This window comes from Canis aureus, chromosome 4 (assembly GCF_053574225.1).
Source record: "Canis aureus isolate CA01 chromosome 4, VMU_Caureus_v.1.0, whole genome shotgun sequence".
NCBI lineage: Eukaryota > Metazoa > Chordata > Mammalia > Carnivora > Canidae > Canis > Canis aureus.
In genome coordinates, this window is record NC_135614.1 from 66,877,560 (window position 1) to 66,890,552 (window position 12,993).

General features: G+C 36.4%; 1 protein-coding gene and 1 non-coding gene across 2 annotated transcripts in view; both read left to right on the forward strand.

Moving 5' to 3' along the window:
• HCN1 (hyperpolarization activated cyclic nucleotide gated potassium channel 1) overlaps positions 1–12,993 on the forward strand; it is a 386,229-nt gene that overhangs the window by 254,626 nt on the left and 118,610 nt on the right. The gene's annotated exons all lie outside the window — the stretch shown is intronic.
• Positions 2,031–2,134, forward strand: LOC144313161 (U6 spliceosomal RNA). Its single transcript, XR_013378889.1, has one exon. It is a non-coding gene; the product is annotated as a U6 spliceosomal RNA (small nuclear RNA).

Below are 12,993 nucleotides of genomic sequence, written 5' to 3' on the forward strand. Positions count from 1 at the left end.
AGCTACTGAATACCTCAGGCCATCCATCAAAAACAGTCAATTCACTAATATTTAATGCCTGACACTGCACTAAGAGAAAACCACATTGGATGTTCTCATTACCTACTGAGTTTTGGGCCCTTCTCAATGTTAACCTGTTCAGGGTTGTTGGCAAAGCACACTCAAACTTTATTATATTTAAATGTGTTCTCTGTTACTTGGTCCATACATGGGGAATGATTCTGGGAAGCTCAAGAAATCCTAAAATTTGGCAACCCAGGATTTTTCACTGCCATCATCATTTTTATAGGAGTTAAGGGTGGTGAGGAATAGTAAAAAAAAAAGGATGACTCAGTGTCCCCTACTCATGAGGGATTCATTACTTATTCTAATGTGGAGAAACCTCTACCACTTTTATTCTCTATCCTAAAGAGAACGTTGAAATATATTGAGAATAATCATATTTGATTGATTATATTTGGGAAAGCAAAAGTAGTATTTTTCATTGTTTTATTTCCATAGGCACAAGAATCATGGGAAGCTAAATAAGAATACCATATAAATAATACTGCACATTTTATATATGTTCCACAAGGGCTTGCCTCCCAACACCTCTAAGAACTGTTTTCATTAGGCTAGTCTCATTCCCTTCCACATGTGATAATGGACCACATTTGTAACCTCCAATGTCAATGTTGGATCATTCTCATCTAAGGGAACCAAAGCAACTTCTGTTAGGTCATTGTCCGTTGATGTATATTGGGTATGTGTTCCATCTTTGCCTGATGAAAATATGTAAATTATATTTGCATTATTAAAGTGGTGTTTCAAAAAATAAAAACAAAAAAAGTGGTGTTTCAAATTTAACTCTCAGCACTTTGAGTCCAGAAAAGCATAAGTATATCATTGTGAAAGGACATTTGCCTTCCTCCCAAAAGAAAACAAGTGAGGAGAGAACCATATGAAAAGCCATATGAAAGCATGTCTGAAAATTAGCAGGGAGGCTAATCCCCTGAGAAGGCACTCATGAAGGAAAGCATACCTAATAAATTTGAAATATTTTATATTATTTCAATTTTAAAAATCATTATTTAAATACATGTTGAGTTATTTATGCCATCTGCGATACAGATATCAATGAGAGAAGAGTTGATCAAACTGGTAAGGTCATCTGTTCAATTTTATTAGAATTAAAGTTCATACTTCACAGTGGAAATACCCTGAACCTTAATGAGAGATCCTGGTTTCCTTTGTAGTTCAAGTGAAGGTACTGCCTTTTCTACTTTCAACACAATTCAAGGTAGCTATGTCAACATTAGAGAACAGACTGATAGTAGAATATTGTTATTCTCAGTTAAATATTTTTCTTAGATTCCATTAATATCAGTCATTACTGGATGCTTGTGATACAAAGATGGTTAGGATATGGTCCCTGTTTTTAGGGATCTTTGGTTATACTGCTGAAGGCAAACAAGTAAACGGATGATGCAATGCAATCACATGATAAATGGAAGCATTAGGTACTGGGGGCTACAGAGATGAGAAGCTGAACTCAGCTGGAAGGGCTGACTTGGAGAGATGAAGGTAGATATTTGAGAATGTTACAAAGTGATCTGCATCTTGGAAGACTAGCTGAAGTGGCCAGGCAGAGAGGCAAGAGGTCAGAATGCATATTGAGTAAGAGAAAAGCTACCTATGTAAAGGCACGGAGGAGAATGAATTGTCCTGTTTGGGGAACTACAAGTGATTCCAAGTGGCAAGAGCAGTCTGGGTCTTCATATAGGAGTTAGGAAAGTTAAGGAGTGTTGCTGAAGGCCAGGGAGGGACTGCATGGTGACCAGCTTGTTATGATTCCCTTAGTAGGTTTGACTTAACTCTTGAGACTATAAGGAAACTAAGCAAGGAAGTGACTAGATTGGACTTGTTGCTGGCTCTTCCAAAGAACAAACTGGAAAGGATTAAAGTAGAGAAGGTAAATTGTAATTTGTAGGAATCCAGACAAGAAAAATGTGGAAAATTGTTTCCCATTGGAATAAAGAAAAGGAGCTCTAGTGCTCACTTTGGGAGAACACAGAGTAAAATTGGAACTCTACAGAGATTAGCGTGGTTCCTGCACAAGGATGACATGCAAATGTGTGAAGTATTCCTTATATTTTTGTAACTGTGTGGGCTAGTGGATGGTAACTAAACTTTTTGTGGTGATCATTTTGCAATATATATATATAATATATATTTTATATTTTTATAAAATATATATTATATATATAATCATTGTGTTTTACATCTTAAATTAATACAATGTTATATGTCAATTATATCTCAATAAAACTGGCAGAAAAAGGAGCTCTGTCTATTCAAAAGAGAAAGAAACAATGAAAATAAACCCCATACAGCTTTAGAAATGAAAGAGCAGAATCAAAGTCCAACAATGATGAAAGAACAGAAGGGTTAGTTCCATATTAACTACTGTTTATAAGATGATTAGAGCTTACAGTATGATATTATTGAGTTATAGCATATTTTTGATCACAGAAGTATAAGTTGGTTTTAAAAAAACCTTAGAAGGGAAACAACTGACCTCAGAGTAATTAAGGGCCACAATCAAGGAAGAAGTGCACTGAACATGGGCATGATTATTATGGATGCCAAGTCATTTTCCATATTGTAAACCCATGATAACAGAAATGACCAAAAGCAGGGCCACAAGTCAAGTGACACTTGTTAAAACACAAAAATCAAATTAGTGTATTTGAAAATCTGACTGGCTTTATTAAATGATTCATGAATTGGCAGCATCCCATCTACAAGTAGAGGGGAACTCTAAGGAGTTCTACAAAATGAAAGATTTTTACAGGAAGGAGGGTGGGGCAAGAAAGTTATTAGCAAAAGAAAAGGATTGTTACCAACAGGGTTGCTTTCCCTGGAAAGAAGTGGAGGGTATCTTATCAGACAGATTCCTTCCTCCTCCTTAGGGGATGAAGAGAGCCCCTGCCAGACTCAAATGGAACCCATCAGAATACTACTAACTGATTAAGACTACATTTCTGGGGGAGATTAAAACTGCAATTAAACTAGGTATTGATCCCAGATTTGAAAACCCGGCCTAAGTGACACCATTTTGGGTGTCTGTTTTTTTTTTTTTTTTTTTTTTTTTACCACACTGTAAGGTGTCCTGAAGGAAAGTCCTAGGCAGGGAATGAGAGCATAGATGCATGTAATTGGGGACAAAAGAAGGATTCTTTTTAATGGTTGTTATTTGCATGCATTTGTTGGTTTTGTGATAAACAAGTACTTTCCAGACTGCCAGCCTGAGAAATATTTAGGTCCCAAAGTGGAAGCAGAAACTGTTTAGATGCTCTCCTGCCTGCGTGCATGCTTTCGGTTCACCCAGTGGAGGAAAGAGAAGTAAGATTGGTAGTCAATTAAGTGATACTGAGATGGGGGGGGGGGGGCAGGGGGAGGCAGGGTTGAGAGACAATAGAGTTCATTAATATTCATTCAGGTGAGCTGGATATAGTCTGGACACATAGATTTTTGTATATCTTTTTAAAGCCAAGTAGGGAACATCCAGGTAGACAGGATTAGAGGTCAGGAGAGTGGTCTGTTTTATTTTGATGAATCGTATTTTTTTTTCAAGATTTTATTTATTTATTCATGAGAGACACTGAGAGAGAGAAGAGACATAGGCAGAGGGAGAAGCAGACTCCCCGCTGAGCAGGAAGCCCAAGGTCGGACTTGATTCCAGAATCCTGAGCCAAAGGCAGACACTCAACCACTGAGCCACCCAGGCATCCCTTGATGAATCATATTGAACTCTGTTCACCTAAATAAATGAGAGTAAACTAAATTTGTTTGGGGCTGTTTGCTTGTTTTATGTGAAGGAGCAGCATGGAAGAGTGAGACGAGATTACTAAATAACTAAATTCTTGATTGGCATGAGACCTGTCATAGTTCACTCAGTAGTAAATAAGAATATATAAAGAATGTCTCCGTCTAGGGCATGGCATCAGAACTGGTGTGATGCCTTCAGCTTTTATTTTGATGGGATAGCAATGGTCAGTTGGTATTCAAGCTTTGTTTTCTTGAACAAATGGTGCATTTTATTAACATTCAGAATACCACCAGGTTCAGCCGTTTCTCTTAAATTTTGAAGAAAATGTATTGGACTTTGAATACTTTAATCCCTTTCAGTTTAGCTTTAATCCCTTGTATTCTGAATTCATATTTTTGGTCACTTAGCTTCCTGAAAGAGATAACTTTCCAAGAATCTATTATTAAGATATTTTCCAGGGGTAGATTATTGCCTTTGAAAATGCCTTAGTACACTATCAAATTTGTCTTTTAAAATGTCTTAGTGTGTTGTAAAATAATATTTTATCCCTGTATGGGTAATGCCATCAATATCACTACTTTAATTCAATTTTCCTGCCCCTTCTTATTCTTGTGATTATATTACCATTCTAAATGCTAAACATTCTTCTTCTTTTTTTTTTTTTTCCATCTCTAAACTTTCCCTACCTAAACTTTGTTAAAATGCTCACCCCTTTTACCTATGAAATTTGCTTGGTGTAGCTTACAAATTGTGGAGAAAATACATAACAAGAATCAAATATGAGTATCTTCAAATTGCATGTATAATTAGTATTCTCAGGCAACCATGCCATTATCAATATATAGTACTAATAATAACAGTGATACTGTCATTTATGTTTTAATGGCACCTGCTGGCTTACAAAGAATGTCAATATATTTTATCTTTTCTAATAAAGCTGCCCTTTACTTCAATAGTGTTAATTTCAAGTAAATTTGTAGAAATACCTAAAAAGGAAAAGATTTTCTTTTTTTTCTTCCTTCCTTGTTTTTTCTTCCTGACTTACTATAATGTATCCCTACCCACTTGCTTGGATTCCACCTTCATCATAAATAGTAAATGCTCTAGGATCTACTCTCCTGTGTGTTATTCATTTTCTATTCTAAGTTCTGTGGCCCTTTCTATTCCTCATATGAAAACCTATGTATCTGATTTTTCATTTTTTGCCAACCTTCTAGGGTGACTCCCCACTAATCAAGCATGCCACCTCACTATAACAGAATAGTGAATAAAAAGAATATTTGAATGATTCCATTTTAACCACATAATATACTTCCAATGATAGACAAAGGAAAGCATGGATATATCAAAACAATGGTAATCTGTACATATCCCATCTTACGTACATATTTACTCCCATCCTATCTTCTTTCATTTGGAAGACCCTGTCTCTAATATTTGCCTTTAATTTCATGGCATTCAAGCCTTGTCCTTCCCTAAAGAATTTATCCTGGGATGCTCTTCATTCTCTGTTCACCCCATGCTAGCCTATGCTCATGCAATTCTGGGGTTTTAGGAGTCAATCCTGAACCATAGTGGGGCCAGCCAGGGAAAGAGGATATTTGAATAATGACTTAGTAGTAATGTGCAGGCGTTTAAATTATAACCTTCCAGAAATTGTAACATTGACTTCATCAACTAAAACAGAAAGACTCAAGGTAGTTTCTAGCATCTTAGAAGATGGTATGGGGAGATTTTGAGTATGCCATTCTTTGTCTCGATTCTGATTGGAAAATAAGGTATTCTTATCCCAAACCTCATCTACAATGTGAACAGTTATCTCACTGAGGCTTACTGCTGCTTCCATCTCCGCTGTCCGGGGAACCTAGTATCACAGTGCTACCAGGGATGGCACACACATTGTACCCTAGGGAGCCTACTAGTCTATACCTTTTCTAGGTAAGCCTGGAGTAGAAATACACATACACCCCCACACGAATACAATTTAGTTAACCTTTGTCACTAGTGCCTAAGGAAATGTGAAGATGAGAGACTGTTGACTCATTGGAGCAGATTAATCATTTTAGAACTAGCTGGGGAAAATCTGCCATGAGTCATGGAAGTGATGCACAAGAGAAATCATTAAGCTTTGAATGTTTACCTCTTCTTTCTGAGCAGTCCCTCCTGACCAAGAAACGTACGCTGTTAATCCTTAAGACATTCTCTTGCGTTGCCAGTAAGCCACAGTTGTTTTCTTCCACATCAGAAGTTAAGGAAGACACATATATGATGTGTCTGGATATGTTCTTTATAACCTATAAGTTTTTGGAAAATTTAGCATTTTCCTAATTGAGATATTATAGGTCAGTCCCCTACAGGAATTGCACTAAGCAATATGCTCTTCTCAAGAAACACTGATTATTATGCGTCACAACCAAAGTGGTCAGAACTAACGGAGGTGTTAGCATTAGGTAATGTTATAACCGGAAATAAGAATTCTACTGAAGTATTTAGGGATACTTCAGTTTTGCTAGCATTTACCTTTTTATTGTCATAGTTTTTTATCATGTATAAGCAGACTAAAAATTACTTTCTAAAAGTAAACTAACCCTGGTTTTCCTCTCCAAGCCGTAGGAAAATAGCTAGAATATGTTTTTGGATAGTAATATCATGGTTAAACATGGGACAATTGTCCATATATTTTTATTCTGATTTTAAAGAATTGAAACAAGTGCATCAGAAATGGGAATTATGTCTGAATCACCATTTTTCTAGTCTTCTTATAAGCTGGTAGAATCAAAAGCTAGAAAAAGTGAAGAAAAGAGAGAAAAACCAAAAGATTGTTTTAATTTTTTTCTTTTTCTTTTTTTTTAAAGATTTATTTATTTATTCATGAGAGACAAAGGAGAGAGGCAGAGACACAGACAGAGGGAGAAGCAGGCTCCCTTTAGGGAGCCCGATGTGGGACTCAATCCCGGGACCCCAGGATTATGCCATGAGCCAAAAGGAGAGCCACTGAGCCACCCGGGCGTTCCTCAAATTTTTTTTTTCTGTTTTATAGTTTGTTTGCTTATTGCTTAAGTCAATCTATATCTGAATACAGAGAGAGGGCTAAAACGAGATAGTCTAAGCCTTGAAGATCAATCAATTCCTGTTCTCTCTCTTTCTCTCATTTCACACACACACACACACACACACTCACACATACATACACACATAATGTGAATGGAGAATTGATTTATCAGAGACAACTGAGGGATTTAACTTTTCTAAATACTAGCATATAGTATCTTTGGTTTGATTCTATTGATCAAGAAGTTGGTTTTTGCCTCTCTTAAGTTCTATTTGGTGTTTCAATTTTCTGTGAAGTTGTACATGAGATCAGACAGTCCAGACCTTATAAAACCTGCATTTGTAGAAGGTTTAAATGGACTTAAGAAGCCAAAGCAGGAAAGTCTCTGAGAGCAGTAAGTGACACAGAAGCCTTCCACACTAAGAATGCACTGAGCACACATCATAGGGTAAGAGCTTTAAGTTGGAGTTAGGCCGCTAAAAATAACTGTAAGTGCTCAATCTTTCTGTTTTCTACACAGCCTTACACAGAGGAGGATTTCCTAGGCTTATCCTGTTAGGTTGCATAATCAATATATCAAGTTGGAGTGTTACTTATAATTTAAGGCTTTACTTGTTTATCTGCAATTTAAGGTCATGCCTTTAGAACTAAGTAACATGTACTGTTGCTGATTTGTGTTGCTACTCCTTGGCTGTAAATAAGATGAATTTTAAAAGCATCTCTTTTTTCTTTCTCTTTTGTTTTCACTTGAGAATTCAAAGCTGTGACTGCTACAAATACACACAAATCAGACTATGGTTGAAGTGGCAGGTTCTGTATTCTGCTATTGTCACATAAACTTATGCTTCCCACACTCAAACTCACTCTTCCAATTTGGAGCAGTTACTTTCATGGGTTGAATTGTGCCCCCGCCCCCCAAAAAAGATGTGTTGCAGTTTTAACACCCAAGCATCTGACCTTATTTATAAATAAGACTTCTGCAGGTATAATCAAATTAATGTGAAGTCATCGGAGTGGGCCCTGTTCCAGCATGACTATTGTCCTTACAAGAAGAGAAAAACATAGTATGACAACAGAGGCAGAGATTGGAGTGATGTCGCTGCAAGCCCAGAAGTGCCTATAATTACAGCCTCCACTGGAAGTTGGAAGAATCAAAGTCCTGCTGACTTGGATATCAAAATTTTAGGTTCCAGAATAATGAAAGTATACATTTCTTTGGCTTAAGAAAAGAAAGAATCTTTCTAAATTAACATAATTTTAACTGAGATAGTTTATCTTTTAAACTTGTGATTGAAATAACTTTAGCATAGGGAAATAGTTTTCTATACAATTTAATTAGCCACTGACCTAATAAGCAGCATTTTTCTCAAATAGGTAACTTTATGGCAATGTTGGGCAATTCAGATCATAGTTGCTACCCTCATCATTTTACTCAGATAGAATGTATTAATAATTTGATTTGTACTATCACCTTTAAGACGGAGATGGTTTAACCCAAACCATGGTTGATTTTCTTCCCTCTTAGATACCCATACATGAGCAGAGTACAGGGTATCAATTGTTAAGCAATTACAGCTTAAAATGTACTATATCTGCAATGGGCAGGTCAGATATTCAATGGAGAGATACTAATTCTTATCATGAGGCCACAGGCAAGTTAATGAAGCTCTAAACTTCATCCTCCTCAATAAAATGAAGATAATAAAGGCTGTTCTAGTTTCCATAAGGTTGCTGTGATAATCACCAGGTCAAATTAGATTGTTATTGTAAGAGATCTGTATAAACCATACTCAATTTTTTTGTTGGTGGTGGTGTTTCCATTATTACCGTGACTACACAAAAGCTAATGGAAGCAATATTGCAAGCATTTAGAGAAATGAGGGCTTTTTTGTTTTTCAATTCTTAGGCAACTAAATGAGCTCATGAGCAATTAACAATATTTTCTATACCTTTGAAATGTATTGTTTCTTGTGTGTTAGATTAAAATAGAGTTGGATAGTCCGAATACACTTATTTTGTATGTATTTAGTTAGTTGGTTATTTTAATCTTAAAATTAGGGGTATTCTGAAACTGCCCATCAAAATGATAGAGTTTCACTCAGATCCCATACACTTCCAACTTTTTATGAATCTATGGAAATAAGTCCATCTGCCATAGGAAAAAAAATGTTTAATGGGTCAAGTCTTTCATTTTATTTCACTAGCTCCTCTTATCTCTGGTGGTCAAGCCTGGCCCAGTAAAAAATCCAGGTAGAATAAGAAAAAAACAGAGAAATCTATTTATCATACCATCATACTGCTACATGTATGTGTTAAATGTTAAGGGAAAATTCTACCCTTACTGGGCTAAGATTTCAGAATCTGTTAAAGGTGAGAGCTTACTTTTGGAATAGTGGAAAAGCTAGTTTTAACCTCAGCATCAATAACCAATTACCAAGTAAGTTTCTTGTAAACTTACACATTTCTTTTCTATATAGTTTAAAATTCTCTGTAGTTATGCTGCTCTCAGAACATCAGATTTTAATAAAATTCTTCACGATGTATATGTCTATAAAGAGATTAGAGCTGTATCCTGCAGTAGAAAGTGCTACAAACAAATTGTTAAATGAAAACACACACATGTCCACACACTATTAATAAATTTAGACCTTCATTTAGAGAACTAGGCTAGATGGAAAACACCTAAACACCATATTATGTATCAGCCTTTTATATAATGCCTCTCATTTAATCTTCATAAAAAGTACAGATTCTCGCAGCGCTTGGTGGCTGAGTGATTGAGCATCTGCCTTTGGCTTAGGTCATGATCCCCAGGTCCTGGCAGGGTCCTGGGATCGAGTCCTGCATCAGGCTCCCCACATGGAGCCTGCTTCCCCCTATGCCTATATCTCTGCCTTTCTCTCTATGTTTCTCCTGAATAAATAAAATCTTTTAAAAAAAGTAGAGCTTCTTTATACATTACACTATCATGCAATTGACATATATGCAGATTATTTAGAAGGAAAAATCTAATGCCTTATTTTTCATATGGTAACATTTCTATAAACAAAAATTCTGTATGTAATAATTTATGTTCTAATTATTTCTTAAAAGATTTATTTACTTATTTTAGAAGGGGGAGCAGGAAGGGAGGGGCAGAGGAACAAAGAGTCTCAAGCAGACTCTGCACTGAGCACAGAGCCTGACATGGGGCTGGATTGCACTGATACAGGAGAGCTTGGTTCTTGTCTCATGGAGTCAAAGAATGAATCTCACAGACAAAGGAGAGTGAGTAAAGCAATAGTTTGTTAAGTAAAGATACAGAGAAAGGTCTCAGGAGTGAGAGGGTTCCCAACAGGGTTGGGTTGCCATTTAGAGCTTTTATTGGTAGTCTTTTATTGAGAACTAACTGGGAAACTTGTGGCCTTGAGATTCTTGTGCTACTTGGTTTAAGTAAGGACTAGTGATAACATTTTTAATGGCTTCTTTGGGGTCTGGGTATTCTTTGTTGGTCACAGATAACTGTCATAAAAAGGACACCATCCCTGCCCACACCTAGGGCAGGGTGGTCTGGCTTGTTCCCTTATCTCTGGTTTACCTACACCCTGGCATTTTTGGAATCTCTGCAAGCCTGATCACATAGCCTCCCATCTCTCCTTACCTAGCCCTGCCTGTCCCTCACTCAACAGCACTCTGAGATCACAATCTAAACCAAAACTAAGTCAGAAGCTTAACCAAATGGGCCACTCAGGTGCCTCTTCTGTCCTAATTATTAACAATAACCACCCAAGGTGAAAAACTTCTTCTCTTTTTCTACTTATTTATGATAGTCACAGAGAGAGAGGGGCAGAGACACAGACAGAGGGAGAAGCAGGCTCCATGCACCAGTAGCCCGACGTAGGATTCGATCCCGGGTCTCCAGGATCGCGCCCCGGGCCAAAGGCAGGCGCTAAACCGCTGCGCCACCCAGGGATCCCTGAAAAACTTCCTAAGTCCTGCCTCTTTTATGTCCTAGGTTTCTGCTTTCCTTATTAAGAGCAGAAGTTTGAGCCTAGCAAAAAAGGACTGAGGTTCTTTGTTTTACTTCAATTTCACTCTAATTTTAGCAGTTTTTAACACGACCAATATGCTAAAACCTCTAATTAGCAGAGTTAAACAACTTGAGAATAGCATCAAAAGAGATGATCTGCTAATGTGAAAACCATAGGTGCAGAGTTGCTTTGCTAAAACCCATACGATTAATTTAAAGTGCATATTAAATAATAGCACTTAGGCAATATTATATCACTACTTATTTCACTTTGGCCAGGTGTTAGTGAAACAGTCTCTTTTTAGTGGTTCAGACTGAACCTGCCTCTCTGCCTCAGGTGCATCTTCCATGCTTTGAAAAATTAAGCCTCAGGCAAGGACTTCCTTCCAGAAGACTCTTCCTATTTAGATACCAGGATAGTTGACTCCATCCAGGGCTTTGGGGATAGGAGTAAAGGAAGAGGACCCTTTGAGCATTCTTGGCCAGTAGGAAAACATTAAAGTGAAGCACGACTATATGACCCAACCATCTTTATTGACCTCAAACTCTCGAGGGGATTTTCCCTCAGAGGTTTTCTCTGATGAAAACCTGACATAATTTTTTCCTCTAAATTCCCTTAAGATGTAGTAGAGGTTCCCTTTTGCTAGTTGAGATGAAAGCATATATTTTAGAGAATTTATGTGCTATGGTTATGTTCTTAAAATGCTTGAAAATTCTGCATTAGAATTATGAATTTTACTGATATAAATGAAATATGTTGCTATGATCTTCAGAATGGAGATGGTTTATACTGCAGTTCAGACAGACCTGTGATTGAATTTCAGCTTTGGCACTGACAAATGTGTGACTTTGAGCAAGTTTCTTAATTTTTCTAAGCTTTACATTTCTTACCTGTAAGAACAGTATCAGGTTTCAAGAATTTTATGAGGAACAATGAGTTGATATAACAGTACCTTGCAAGGAATAAAGTACTCAGTGTATGCTAATCTCCTCCAGTGTTCCTTTATATTTATGCATATATAAAAATATATTTACTGATATTTATATTGCAAAAATATGTAAAATATATTTGCTTATATTTACTTGTACAACAATGAAAGTATTTTGCTCAAAGCACTAATTATAGAAAAATCACATTTAAAACTTGAAATATCTGATTTAGAGCCTTCCTCTAAGAAGTGGTAATCAACTCTTAGTATAAAAAATAGAGGGATCCCTGGGTGGCGCAGCAGTTTGGCGCCTGCCTTTGGCCCAGGGCGTGATCCTGGTAGACCCGGGATCGAATCCCACATTGGGCTCCTGGTGCATGGAGCCTGCTTCTCCTTCTGCCTATGTGTCTGTCTCTCTCTCTCTCTCTCTGTGACTATCATAAATAAATAAAAATTAAAAAAAAATAGACCCACCAAATTAAGAAATAATTTATTGATATGTTTAATTTTAATTTAATTTAATTAATTATTTTTTTAAAGAGAGTATGAGAGTGAGGAGGAGGGCAAGAAGGTGACAGAGGTGGGGATGGAGTGGGGACAACCTTAAGCTGTGCAGAGCCCCACTTGGGGCTCAATCTCAGGACCCTGAGATCATGATTCAAGCCAAAATCAAGAGTCAGATGCTCAACTGACTAAGACACTCAGGTACCCCATGTTTAATTTTTATTTTACAATAATGCAACCAATGTTAAAAGAAATATGAGAAAAAATATCCATGATCTCAAGCATCATTAAATTTTAATTTATAAATCTACTTAATGCAGATTTTGTATTTTATCATTATTGATGTAAGAAAACATACACTTAGAATTTGAGGGATTAATTGACTAGGGAACAAGTCTAGAACTTAAAATGATCAAACATCATTCCTTTTATAAAGGCAACAGTAATCTTGTTATGCAGTAATTTTATATTTTGTTGCTTAAAACTATTTCAACTCTTCTTTAAAGCAAAAGGATTGATATCAGAGGTACAAATGTTTGTAAGCAGATCAAAACAGTACAGATAAGAAAAACAAATACATTTTTCCAATTGAAAAATATATGTAATTGTATATATTTTTTAAAGTGTTATTTCTAGAAATCATGACATTTAAATTTTTGGTAGATAATGCTATCAAGAATACAAATAC